The sequence below is a fragment of the Gadus morhua genome, chromosome 18, assembly GCF_902167405.1.
Source record: "Gadus morhua chromosome 18, gadMor3.0, whole genome shotgun sequence".
Taxonomy (NCBI): domain Eukaryota; kingdom Metazoa; phylum Chordata; class Actinopteri; order Gadiformes; family Gadidae; genus Gadus; species Gadus morhua.
In genome coordinates this window covers 2,115,532-2,128,608 of record NC_044065.1, presented here as the reverse complement: position 1 = coordinate 2,128,608, position 13,077 = coordinate 2,115,532, and positions in this window count along the sequence as shown.

Here is a 13,077-nt window from a genome sequence, read left to right as displayed (position 1 = left end):
GGAGGTAAGTTCGGTAAGGAGTGGCCTTTAACTGAATAACAAACATCTTAGGTTGACGGGGAAGACACCGGCTGGTTTCAGTGGAGTATACTCTCCCCAAAAGTGCAACATTCATGTAACTTAATGAATAAAACATATGGAAAACGGTGAAAAAAGCAGCTGATAGGATGGGAGGGCATGGTGGCAGGACCCTGCACCCAAGCCTTCTTCCCCCCTCCCCCGCCCCACACTATCACTACACTACAATATACATTTAGCATGCAACTCCTTATTAATAACCGTAATAATGATTGGAAAAGGTTAACAGCCCATCTACAGTTTGGCAGGCGGTTTTCTAGTGTGAGACACGCCCCCTCCCTCCCCTCGGGGGCGCCAGATAACTTCAGGTGAGGCATGCGAGACAAGCAGAGACATAAACAATGATGTAGAAAATGTGTTATTCTTTCCGTGAAACAATTAAAGGTGTCGAGAGCAGATATTGGGGTCGAGTAGGATCAGGGAATAATCAATCAATCATCGTCATCATGCCTGTCAGAGAGAGAGGTGAGGTTTAATGGGGTTTCTTATTTTCATAACCTTGCTCTCTTCTGCCTTTATTTACAGCTGTTGAATCTTACCTACAGGAGAATCACAATTAAAACTGCTTCCTGAGCATGTGTTGGTCACTCAACACGAGTAGAAAGAGGTTATGGAGGCCGGTGTTGCACAGAATTCTGCGACCCACCGAAAAGTGTGACCCCAGGGGGCGCTGTTGCATATTTTCTGCAATATGCACGAGTTTGAAGCGTAGGCAGGCATGACAAAAACCTAAATAAAAAATAAGATCTCCCCCCAATCCCTTACCTTTTTATTAAAGGTGCTTAATACAGGTGCTTAAATTTTACAGACCCATACAATGGATAGAGCGTTTAGTACGGTCCATCACCGTTGCTTCTTTCCCCATATAATGCTACAGTCAGGGTTCAATTACGCTGATTTACCTTTTGGCATGTCCTATTATAGGCTACTTCGAAAAATGCTGTTTAGAATTAATGTTAGCATCAAGAAAATAAAAACACCGGTGGGGGGAGATCTTATGTTTATTTATGTTTTTGTGGTAACGCACACGTGCATGTTGCAGAAAATGTGCAACAGCGCCCCCTAGGGTCACACTTTTCGGTGGGTCGCAGAATTCGGGAGAAGGGTCCAGCTGCAGGCTTGGGCGTTTCCGTCATGACACAACGTCCTGGTAGAGTTTCATCGACCAATCAAGAGGTGTTTCGAAAGGCATACGTGGTTTCGCAAGGCAAACTGCGAAGCACAGTCGCAAGGCATACTATGCTTTCCTTCCTTAATGGCAATTTTACCTCTCTCATTAGATTTAGCAATCATGGAGCCCCCACTTGGCTAACGTTAGTTCTATGCTACCCATACTTGAAACTGCTGTTTGAGAAAATCTAACCAGCGTATGTTTTGGATGTTGACAACCGGGCGAAGAAGAAGGGGTTCGGTGTTGACGGTGAAAGTTTGGCCGGTTATAGCAGAGTTTCCGTTTTCGGTTATTACCCTATAGGTTTCATTTGATAAAAAAGACAGTGTTAGCCCTTATGTTTTTTTCCCATGATGACTGATGAAAAACCACAGTGTTACCCCTTATATTTTATTTGACAAGGACACATTTATTTATTTTTTCAAATATGTTTTTTTTCATGACGACCAATAAAATACAACAGTGATGCATGCCCTTATGTTTTTTTTTCATGACGACGAATAAAAAACAACAGTGTCACCCCTCATGTTTCATTTGATAAAAACGACAGTGTTACCCCCTATGTTTTATTCGATACATTTCGACAGTGTTACCCCTTATGGGTTCTTCATGACGACAGATAAAGAACGACAGTGTTACCCTTTACGTATCTTTTGATAAAAACGACAGTGTTACCCCTTATGTTTCCTTTCATGACGACCAATAAAAAACAACAGTGTTACCCCTTATGTTTTTTACCACGACGACCAATAAAAAAACAACAGTGTTACCCCTTAAGGTTTTTTTCATGACGACCAAAGAAAAACGACAGTGTCACCCCTCATGTTTCATTTCATAAAAACGACAGTGTTACCCCCTATGTACTAATTGATAAATATCGACAGTGTTACCCCTTATGTTTTTTTTCATGACGACCAATAAAAAACGACAGTCTCACCCCTCATGTTTCATTTGGTAAAAACGAAAGTGTTACCCCCAATGCTTTATTCGATACATTTCGACAGTGTTACCCCTTCTGGGTTTTTCATGACGACAAATAAAAAACAACAGTGTTACCCCATATTGGGGGTAACACTGATAAATAAACCAATTGATAAATATCGATAGTGTTACCCCTTATGTTTTTTTCATGACGACCGATAAAAAACGACAGTGTTACCCCTTATGTTTCATTTGATTAAAACGACAGTGTTACCCCTTGTGTTTCATTTGATTAAAACGACAGTGTTACCCCCTATGTTTTAATTGATAAATATCGACAGTGTTACCCCTTATGTTTTTTTTCATGACGACCGAATAAAATATGACAGTGATACCCCTTATGTTTTTATTTCATGACGACCAATAAAAAACAACAGTCACCCCTCTCATTTTATTTGATAAAAACGACAGTGTTACCCCCTATGTTTTAATTGATAAATATCGACAGTGTTACCCCTTATGTTTTTTTCACGACGACCAATAAAAAAACACAGTGTTACCCCTTATGTTTTCATTCCATGATGACCAATAAAAAAACAACAGTGTTACCCCTTATGTTTTTTTTCATGACGACCGATAAAAAACAACAGTGTTACCCCTTATGTTTTTTTTCATGACCACCAATAAAATACAGTGTTACCCCTTATGTTTTTTTTTCATGACAACCGATAAAAAACGACAGTGTTACCCCTTATGTTTCATTTGATAAAAACGACAGTGTTACCCCTCATGTTTCATTTGATAAAAACGACAGTGTTACCCCATGTGTTTTTTTTCATGACGACCAAAGAAAAACAACAGTGTCACCCCCTATGTTTTATTTGATAAACATCGACAGTGTTACCCCTTATATTTATTTCATGACGGCCGATAAAAAACTACAGAGATACCCCTCATGTTTTCCAATATATAACGACAGTGACACCCCTGTCAACGTTTTTGCGAGGATCCGAACATGAGCTGTTTAGAGTATTAACCTCGGAACTTATCAATGTACCATCAAGGAACCGGAAAAAGTCATCACAAAGGTTATACTTGACTTTATAATTCGCATGAAATAGAGATAAGAGTCTTCCAACGGAGGACATCAACCTGACTTGAACCCCGGTCTCCAGGGGGTTAGCTCACAGCTCTCTCCACTTCCCACTGAAATTTGTCAATTGTGTATGTCTGAGGTTATATATGACATACTATTATATATAGGGGTAAAACGACAGTTTTACCCCTTATATTTTATTTGACAAAGACAACAGTGTTACCCTTTATGTTTTTTTTCATGACGACCGAAGAAAAACAACAGTGTTACCCCTTATGGTTTTTTTCATAACGACCAAAGAAAAAACGACAGTGTCACCCCTCTTGTTTCATTTAAAAAAAAACACACTGTTACCCCATATTTTTTAATTGATAAATATCGACAGTGTTACCCCTTATGTTTTTTTTCATGAAGACCAATAAAAAACGACAGGGTTACCCCTCATTTTTTTTTTCATGACGACCAATAAAAAACAATTGTGTTACCCCTTATGTTTTTATTCATGACGACCAGAGGCGGACAGAGTACACAGCTTCCTTACTTGAGTAAAAGTACAGATACCCCTTGCTAAATTTTACTCAAGTACAAGTAAAAGTACTACAGTCTGATGTCTACTTAAGTAAAAGTACTGAAGTACTTGTTTTTAAAAGTACTTGAGTATCAAGAGTACAAGAGTATGTTTTCTAAATATTGCATTACTACTGCCACAGTGCTTACATTTATGTATAGAAACGTCCTACATGGAGTTATGAAAAATGTTAACACCTTGGAGAATGTAAAAGGAATTGAAAGTAAAATCAAGTAATTTTCATCTTTTTACCATGGCAATAGCACAATAGTATACAGCATAACAGTATACTCAAGAACATAAAAACAATTGCTCAGCTTACATAAATATGCAATATCAGAAAAGAAAATTCAGCTAACAATTCTATGTATGTGTGAGTTTCTCCGTTTTTTTATCAATCAAATCAACAATCGTGTCATCTAATTTTGACCATGGAGTTGGCTTTGGCGGAAAGCGAAGGTGATTGCTGATAGGCTGAAGGCTGTCCTAATCAGTTTGAGAGGGAATCACGTTTGAGAGGGAAACAACAAATTGAGGGTTTCCGTGATTTTTCTTTTCTCCTTTTATTTTTCAGAAGGAGTAACGAGTACTCACGGTTATGGATAGAAATGTAACAGAGTAAAGAGTACAATATTTGCCTCTCAAATGTACTTGAGTAAAGTCATGAGTACTCCCAAAAAATGATACTCGAGTAAAGTACAGATCCCTCAAAATTGTACTTAAGTACTGTACTCAAGTAAATGTACTCCGTTACTGTCCGGCTCTGATGACGACCAATAAAAAAACAACAGTGTTACCCCTTATGATTTTTTTCATCACGACCAATAAAAAAACAACAGTCACCCCTCTTGTTTCATTTGATAAAAACGACAGTGTTACCCCCTATGTTTTAATCGATAAATATCGACAGTGTTACCCCTTATGTTTTTTTTCACGACGACCAATAAAAAACGACAGTGTTTCCCCTTATGTTTTATTTCATGATGACCAAAAAAGCAACAACAGTGTTACCCCTTATGTTTTTTTTCATGACGACAAATAAAAAACAACAGTGTTACCCCATATGTTTTTTTTCATGACGACCAATAAAAAACAACAGTGTTACCCCTTATGTTTTTTTTCATGACGACCAGAGGCGGACAGAGTACACAGCTTCCTTACTTGAGTAAAAGTACAGATACCCCTTGCTAAATTTTACTCAAGTACAAGTAAAAGTACTACAGTCTGATGTCTACTTAAGTAAAAGTACTGAAGTACTTGTTTTTAAAAGTACTTGAGTATCAAGAGTACAAGAGTATGTTTTCTAAATATTGCATTACTACTGCCACAGTGCTTACATTTATGTATAGAAACGTCCTACATGGAGTTATGAAAAATGTTAACACCTTGGAGAATGTAAAAGGAATTGAAAGTAAAATCAAGTAATTTTCATCTTTTTACCATGGCAATAGCACAATAGTATACAGTATAACAGTATACTCAAGAACATAAAAACAATTGCTCAGCTTACATAAATATGCAATATCAGAAAAGAAAATTCAGCTAACAATTCTATGTATGTGTGAGTTTCTCCGTTTTTTTATCAATCAAATCAACAATCGTGTCATCTAATTCTGACCATGGAGTTGGCTTTGGCGGAAAGCGAAGGTGATTGCTGATAGGCTGAAGGCTGTCCTAATCAGTTTGAGAGGGAATCACGTTTGAGAGGGAAACAACAAATTGAGGGTTTCCGTGATTTTTCTTTTCTCCTTTTATTTTTCAGAAGGAGTAACGAGTACTCACGGTTATGGATAGAAATGTAACAGAGTAAAGAGTACAATATTTGCCTCTCAAATGTACTTGAGTAAAGTCATGAGTACTCCCAAAAAATGATACTCGAGTAAAGTACAGATCCCTCAAAATTGTACTTAAGTACTGTACTCAAGTAAATGTACTCCGTTACTGTCCGGCTCTGATGACGACCAATAAAAAAACAACAGTGTTACCCCTTATGATTTTTTTCATCACGACCAATAAAAAAACAACAGTCACCCCTCTTGTTTCATTTGATAAAAACGACAGTGTTACCCCCTATGTTTTAATCGATAAATATCGACAGTGTTACCCCTTATGTTTTTTTTCACGACGACCAATAAAAAACGACAGTGTTTCCCCTTATGTTTTATTTCATGATGACCAAAAAAGCAACAACAGTGTTACCCCTTATGTTTTTTTTCATGACGACAAATAAAAAACAACAGTGTTACCCCATATGTTTTTTTTCATGACGACCAATAAAAAACAACAGTGTTACCCCTTATGTTTTTTTTCATGACGACAAATAAAAAACAACAGTGTTACCCCATATGTTTTTTTTCATGACGACCAATAAAAAACAACAGTGTTACCCCTTATGTTTTTTTCCATGACGACCAATAAAAAACAACAGTGTTACCCCTTATGATTTTTTTCATGACGACCAATAAAAAACAACAGTCACCCCTCTTGTTTCATTTGATAAAAACGACAGTGTTACCCCCTATGTTTTAATTGATAAATATCGACAGTGTTACCCCTTATGTTTTTTTGCACGACGACAAATAAAAAAACGACAGTGTTACCACTTATGTTTTTATTTCATGATGACCAATAAAAAAACAACAGTGTTACCCCGTATGTTTTTTTTCATGACGACCAATAAAAAACAACAGTTTTACCCCTTATGTTTTTTTTCATGACGACAAATAAAAAACAACAATGTTACCCCTTATGTTTCTTTTCATGACGACCAATAAAAAACAACAGTGTTACCCCTTGTGTTTTTTTTCATGACGACCAATTAAAAAAACGACAGTGTTACCCCTTATGTTTTTATTTCATGATGACCAATAAACTAACGACAGTGTTACCCCTTAAGTTTTTTTCATGACGACCAATAAAAAAACAACAATGTTACCCCTTATGTTTTTTTTCATGACGACCAACAAAAAACAACAGTGTTACCCCTTATGTTTTCATTTGATAAAAACGACAGTGTTATCCCTTATGTTTCATTTGATAAAAACGACAGTGTTACCCCTTGTGTTTTTTTTCATGACGACCAAAGAAAAACAACAGTGGCACCCCCTATTTTTATTTAATAAAAAAGACAGTGTTACCCCTTATGTTTTTATTTCATGATGACCGATAAAAAAACAACAGTGTTACCCCTTATGGTTTTTTTCATGACGACAAATAAAAAACAACAGTGTTACCCCTTATGTTTTCATTTGATAAAAACGACAGTGTTACCCCTTATGCTTCATTTGATAAAAACGACAGTGTTACCCCTTGTGTTTTTTTTCATGACGACCAAAGAAAAACAACAGTGGCACCCCCTATTTTTATTTAATAAAAAAGACAGTGTTACCCCTTATGTTTTTATTTCATGATGACCGATAAAAAAACAACAGTGTTACCCCTTAAGTTTTTTTTCATGACGACAAATAAAAAACAACAGTGTTACTCCTTATGTTTTTTTTCATGACGACCAATAAAAAACAACAGTGTTACCCCGTATGTTTTTTTTCATGACGACCAACAAAAAACAACAGTGTTACCCCTTATGTTTTCATTTGATAAAAACGACAGTGTTACCCCTTATGCTTCATTTGATAAAAACGTCAGTGTTACCCCTCATGTTTCATTTGATAAAAACGACAGTGTTACCCCTTGTGTTTTTTTTCATGACGACCAAAGAAAAACCACAGTGGCACCCCCTATTTTTATTTAGTAAAAAGCGACAGTGTTACCCCTTATGTTTTTATTTCATGATGACGAATAAAAAAACAACAGTGTTACCCCTTCTGTTTTTTTTCATGACGACCAATAAAAAACAACAGTGTTACCCCTTATGTTTTTTTAATGACAACCGATAAAAAACGACAGTGTTACCCCTTATGTTTCATTTGATAAAAACGACAGTGTTACCCCTCATGTTTCATTTGATAAAAAACAACAGTGTTACCCCTCATGTTACATTTGATAAAAACGACAGTGTTACCCCTTGTGTTTTTTTTCATGACGACCAAAGAAAAACAACAGTGTCAGCCCCTATGTTTTATTTGATAAACATCGACAGTGTTACCCCTTATATTTATTTCATGACGGCCGATAAAAAACGACAGTTACCCCTCATGTTTTCCAATATAAAACGGCCGTGACACCCCTGTCAACGTTTTTGCGGGGATCCGAACGTGAGCTGTTTAGAGTCTTAACCTCCGAACTTAACAATGCACCATCAAGACACCGAATAAAATCATCACAAAGGTTATACTTGACTTTATAATTCGCATGAAATAGAGATAAGAGTCTTCCAACAAAGGACATCAAACAGACTTGAACCCCGGTCTCCAGGGGGTTAGCTCACAGCTCTCTCCACTACCCACTGATATCTGTAATTTAAATATGTCTGAGGTTATATATGACAATAATCAATCATCAATAAAGAGGATATACATGACATTAAAATGTATGTGTGTATTTCTATTATTTCCCTTACGTTTTTTTTAATGACGACCAATAAAAAACGACAGTGTTACCCCTTATGTTTTTATTTCATGATGACCAATAAAAAACAACAGTGTTACCCCTCATGTTTCATTTGATTAAAACGACAGTGTTGCCCCTTATGTTTTTTTTCATGACAACCAATAAAAAACAACAGTGTTACCCCCTATGTTTTATTTGATAAATATCAACAGTGTTACCCCTTTTGTTTTTTTCATGACGACCAATAAAAAACAACAGTGTCATAGATCGCTAACTAGCAGAGAGTTGTAAGCACTTTCCACCCTTTTCAGTGGAGGAATTGGACTCCCCAAGCAATGTTATACTTAAAAGGAGCAAGTAAGTTACATATTAATTTAGTCTTTCGGCCTGTAGCATATAAACAAAATGAAGCAACTGTCCCATATTTCTAACTGCATTTGAAGTAGACATTGAGACTCACAAAAACTGGATACTATAGCACAGTGATCATGATTTGTCTCAATATCAGAATAAGAACAATGGGTCAAATAGCAATGGCTGGTGGAATGGCCATGAAGTAGGTCTGTAAATGCAGTTTAAGCTTGTCCAGGCCCTGCAAGTCAGGATGTAGGCTATGAATCTGAATGAAAAGCAGGTAAATAGGTAGTGGCCATCCCCAAAATGCACCAGAATACAGGAAATCAAATCTATTAAATTCCAAAAAAAATATGGGGGGGGGGGAGAACCTCAGACCCCCTGTCTGTTACTGTGCCCCACCAACATGTTTGATCGCCAGCCGCCACTGAGAATGACCAATGGAAATAATTCTCTGCACAATTTCAATTGTGTTTAAATATGCTACAGTGGTCATTTGTTTAGCCAATTCATGTTAAACAATGAGGGTTTTGATTGTCGGTTCGGGCCTTTGATCGAGCGTTTGTGTTTTTTTTTTTTTTGTTATCATTGCTTTATTGGCCTAATTTGAGGAGAAATCTATGCCATAAACAGACAGTATTATAGTCCGCTGAGCTTTGTTTTGTTTCCCGTTGCTATGGTGACTACCATTTTAGAGACGATACGCCAGCTAGCGCATTAATTGAGAACGGTAAACAGACAATTTGACGGAACTACTTGTCCAGGTGTCCGTATATCAGGAGTTAATGCACACCCTGCATACAATCAGAATCGAGTATTCCCGCAGACCGTGGTATAAAGGCCTTTATTACACGGGTCTTCTCAATGCCGTGGAACGCTCCGTTCACTTGCATGGGTAGTAGTCCGGTAGTCTCGCAAAGCCAGACCAAACTACAGCAAGTAGAATGTAGTAGTCCGGTAACTTGTCAACCCCAGCATCTTTGGTTGCTAAGCGACGTCAACGTCTTATAGCGGACTATTTCACTGCTGATCAACGCTACGAATGCTGGTAACGAATTAATTGTAAAAAGACACACCATGTGAAGTTATTTTCCAAATAAGATTTGAAAAGCTTTGGAAGTTTATTTACAACACTATTTAGATGGTTTCGGAGTAGTACACTTTGACATTTTAGTTCAGCGAGAAAGGCGACGAAGAATAAGAAGGGGGCGTTCCAGTCTGCGTAAACGGGAACCCCCACCACACGAGAACGCCCATTTGCGTCTGCAGTGGGATGATATTGGAATTCGGTGTACGTTTTGGTCCCCTCGGCGAGATTGGCATTTGGTGCCTTGTGTCAGTGTCGTCCAACGTAGTGCAAAATAATGTGCGGTAGAGATAGAGTGAGATGTGATACAGTCCAACACGTACTTGCAGTGTGACAATATGTGTCTGCTGTTGGCTCAAGAGTGACTTCAGGTTTGTGTGAAAACAAATAAGCATCATGTGTGTGGGAAAATAAAACAAATATCAAATATTGGCTGAATTGACATGCTTCACAGAGAGGTGAACACAGGAGATCAGCAACTGAGTGCTTCCTCAGTGCATCAGGACAGTTGAGTAGATAAAGTAAGCGTATTACATTTACATTTACATTATATTACAAGCAAAGACATTTAGCTTCTGCTCCACAGTATAGCTAGACTGTATGACGTTTTAGAAATTAGATGGTGAATTTATCCTCAATATGAATGTATTACTGTATAGGCAGGTATAAAAAAATGATGACAAAATTGAATCCAAATTGTTTTCTACAAACACACATAAGTGCACATTACACACACACACACACACACACACACACACACACACACACACACACACACACACACACACACACACACACACACACACACACACACACACACACACACACACACACACTGCAGGTTAGATAACACACACATACAAACACACAAGACACGCACAAACGCACGCACACAATGTATGATATCATAAAGTCATAAAGTATTATATTAGATATAGTTTATTGTATGGCTATTAAATTGATTTTACCCACAGTATTGCTCCTCCAATCTCTATCTTTATTCAGTTAGATTCAAAAAGCTTAATTGGCATGGAGAAAAATAATGTCTCTATGTAACTTCGGACCAGATCAGAATGCTGCACTGCATGGTGGGAAAGCTGTGTTATAAATCACGGAGACCCAGCTTCGAGTCCCGCAAATGCTGGTCCTTTTATTTACATAAAGTCATTTCAATTTCAATTTGCAATCTCGAGGATTGTCATGTAGCCTAAGTTTAATGTATCCATCTCTATATTTTGCCCACAATGGTGTTTGACTCTATTGCCCACTGATGAAAGCCCTTGAATTGGTAGTGTAATAAATGTTACTGGATGAACTGGGTAACGGAGGCAAAAGCGTTTTTTTCAATGGGAGAACTTACCACACAAGATTTCGACAAAGAATTCCAAATTTTATTTTCGACATCGCTTAGTTTGTTCAGCGGTGCGACCCACTGATTAACGGGCTGGCTGGAGACCAGGATTAAAGTCCTTCCTATGTTGGCTTTTTTTTATCTTTTATGTAACGTTGTCGTGTGATTTGAATGTCAAATATAAAATGTATTCTGTCAGTGTCTTTTTGGTTCAGTGGTCGGATCTGATGATTAATATGTGGGGAGACCAGGGTTCAAGTCCTATGTTGGTGGTTTTCATCATAAAGTCATTGTGTGATTAATAATATTTCAATTATAATATCCGGCCATCTATTAAGCAAGTGTCTTGGTGGTGCAGTGGGCATGAATGTAAAATATAGATGAGGCAAACATGGTGTTTCAGCAATTTTTTGAACATTTATTTAAATAAAATACTTCAGATCTGAATTTGACAATGCATCCTTGTTCATGTTTCACCTTAGATTAAAAAAACGCACATCATTCTCTTACACATCAATCATCTCGTTAGATATAGATAATATCAATATATATATAAATATCAAATGATGATTGAACCAGTAACATCATTCAAATTATTCAACAATCTAATCAGTAAAGGCAGCGAGTATTAGCCAATAAAAGACAGCTCAGTGGCCACGCTGTTGAACGCTGATTGGCTGTCATCACGCGAAATTCGTGTCAAAGTTGAGATATTTCAACACGAGCGATTTTTCGCGGCACATATCTTCGTGAACGCGCTCGCCTGTGCACGGCGAAAGTGTGGCGCGCAAATCAAAACTTGTCGCTGGTTTTCTCTCGCGATAAATTTGCCCGATTCGCGTCTCTACGTTCACTTTGCATGGGATCCTGTCGCGCCGTCGCGTTTGGTGTGAACGCACAGGAATAAGTGGGAAATTTGGCTTGCAGATACTTCTGAATGGTGCGCATCTGGGGGGATTTAGAAGTGGGTTTATGCAATGCTGACTGAAAAATAAGTGGGTATACGCCGTATACCCGCGTATACCCTGGACTACACCAGTGCCCCTTGGGTATTAAAAGGAAAATGTCGCGCTAGCATGAAAGTTTATAATGTAACGGTAAGTTGGCCCAGTCTCAATATTACTTAGGGTGCACTCACACTAGGCCATCTGGCCGTGGCCCACAAACCCTAACCACACCTAACCGTGCTCAAATCTGCCAGTGTGAGTGTGGCCAGTCTGGCCAGCCCAACTTGGCCACTTGGGAGAGGTGTGCTGCTACGGTACGGGCCGCCACGGTACAGATGCTAATGAGCCGACACGCGCACACGCACGGCTATGCAACCTGAGCTGGACGACGTATAGTACATGGACATAATAAAGGCCTCGAGCCTTCTTTCCCATTATAAACGGTAAACATGGCGTCAAGCGGTTCAACTGTTGGTTCATGTTGGTCCCATAGAGAAGGCAGACTTGATTATGGTCCAGGCAGCGGACGCTTGGTGACAACGTGTTACGACGTTATGTCGTATTTACAAGAGCCTACTAGTGTGAGTGCAGGCCAGAGAACAATGGGGCCAGTTGAGCACGGTTAGGTGTGAAAACGGCCAGATGGCCTAGTGTGAGTGCACCCTTACATCATTGGTAAAGCAAACTCGCAAATCATTTGCAAAAAAAAAAAAATCGTTCCTTTTCTTATGGCATAAGATTTCCCCTTGTTCATTTGGTTTAAGTGGAACCAAAAATCGGTTGTTATGGAAACGTGACGTCACACTTTAGTACTCTATTCAAAATCAAGTATCCGTAATCAGCAGCATTTTTATACAATGACAATTAACCTTTTCAAAAGGCTGTTCAATCGTACATTGGAGTTACGAATGTTAACTACTTCAAAGTACAAAGTTAACATCCAAAACAACCATATACTACTCAGCAATCCGGTTTTTGGATATGAGATGAAAAAG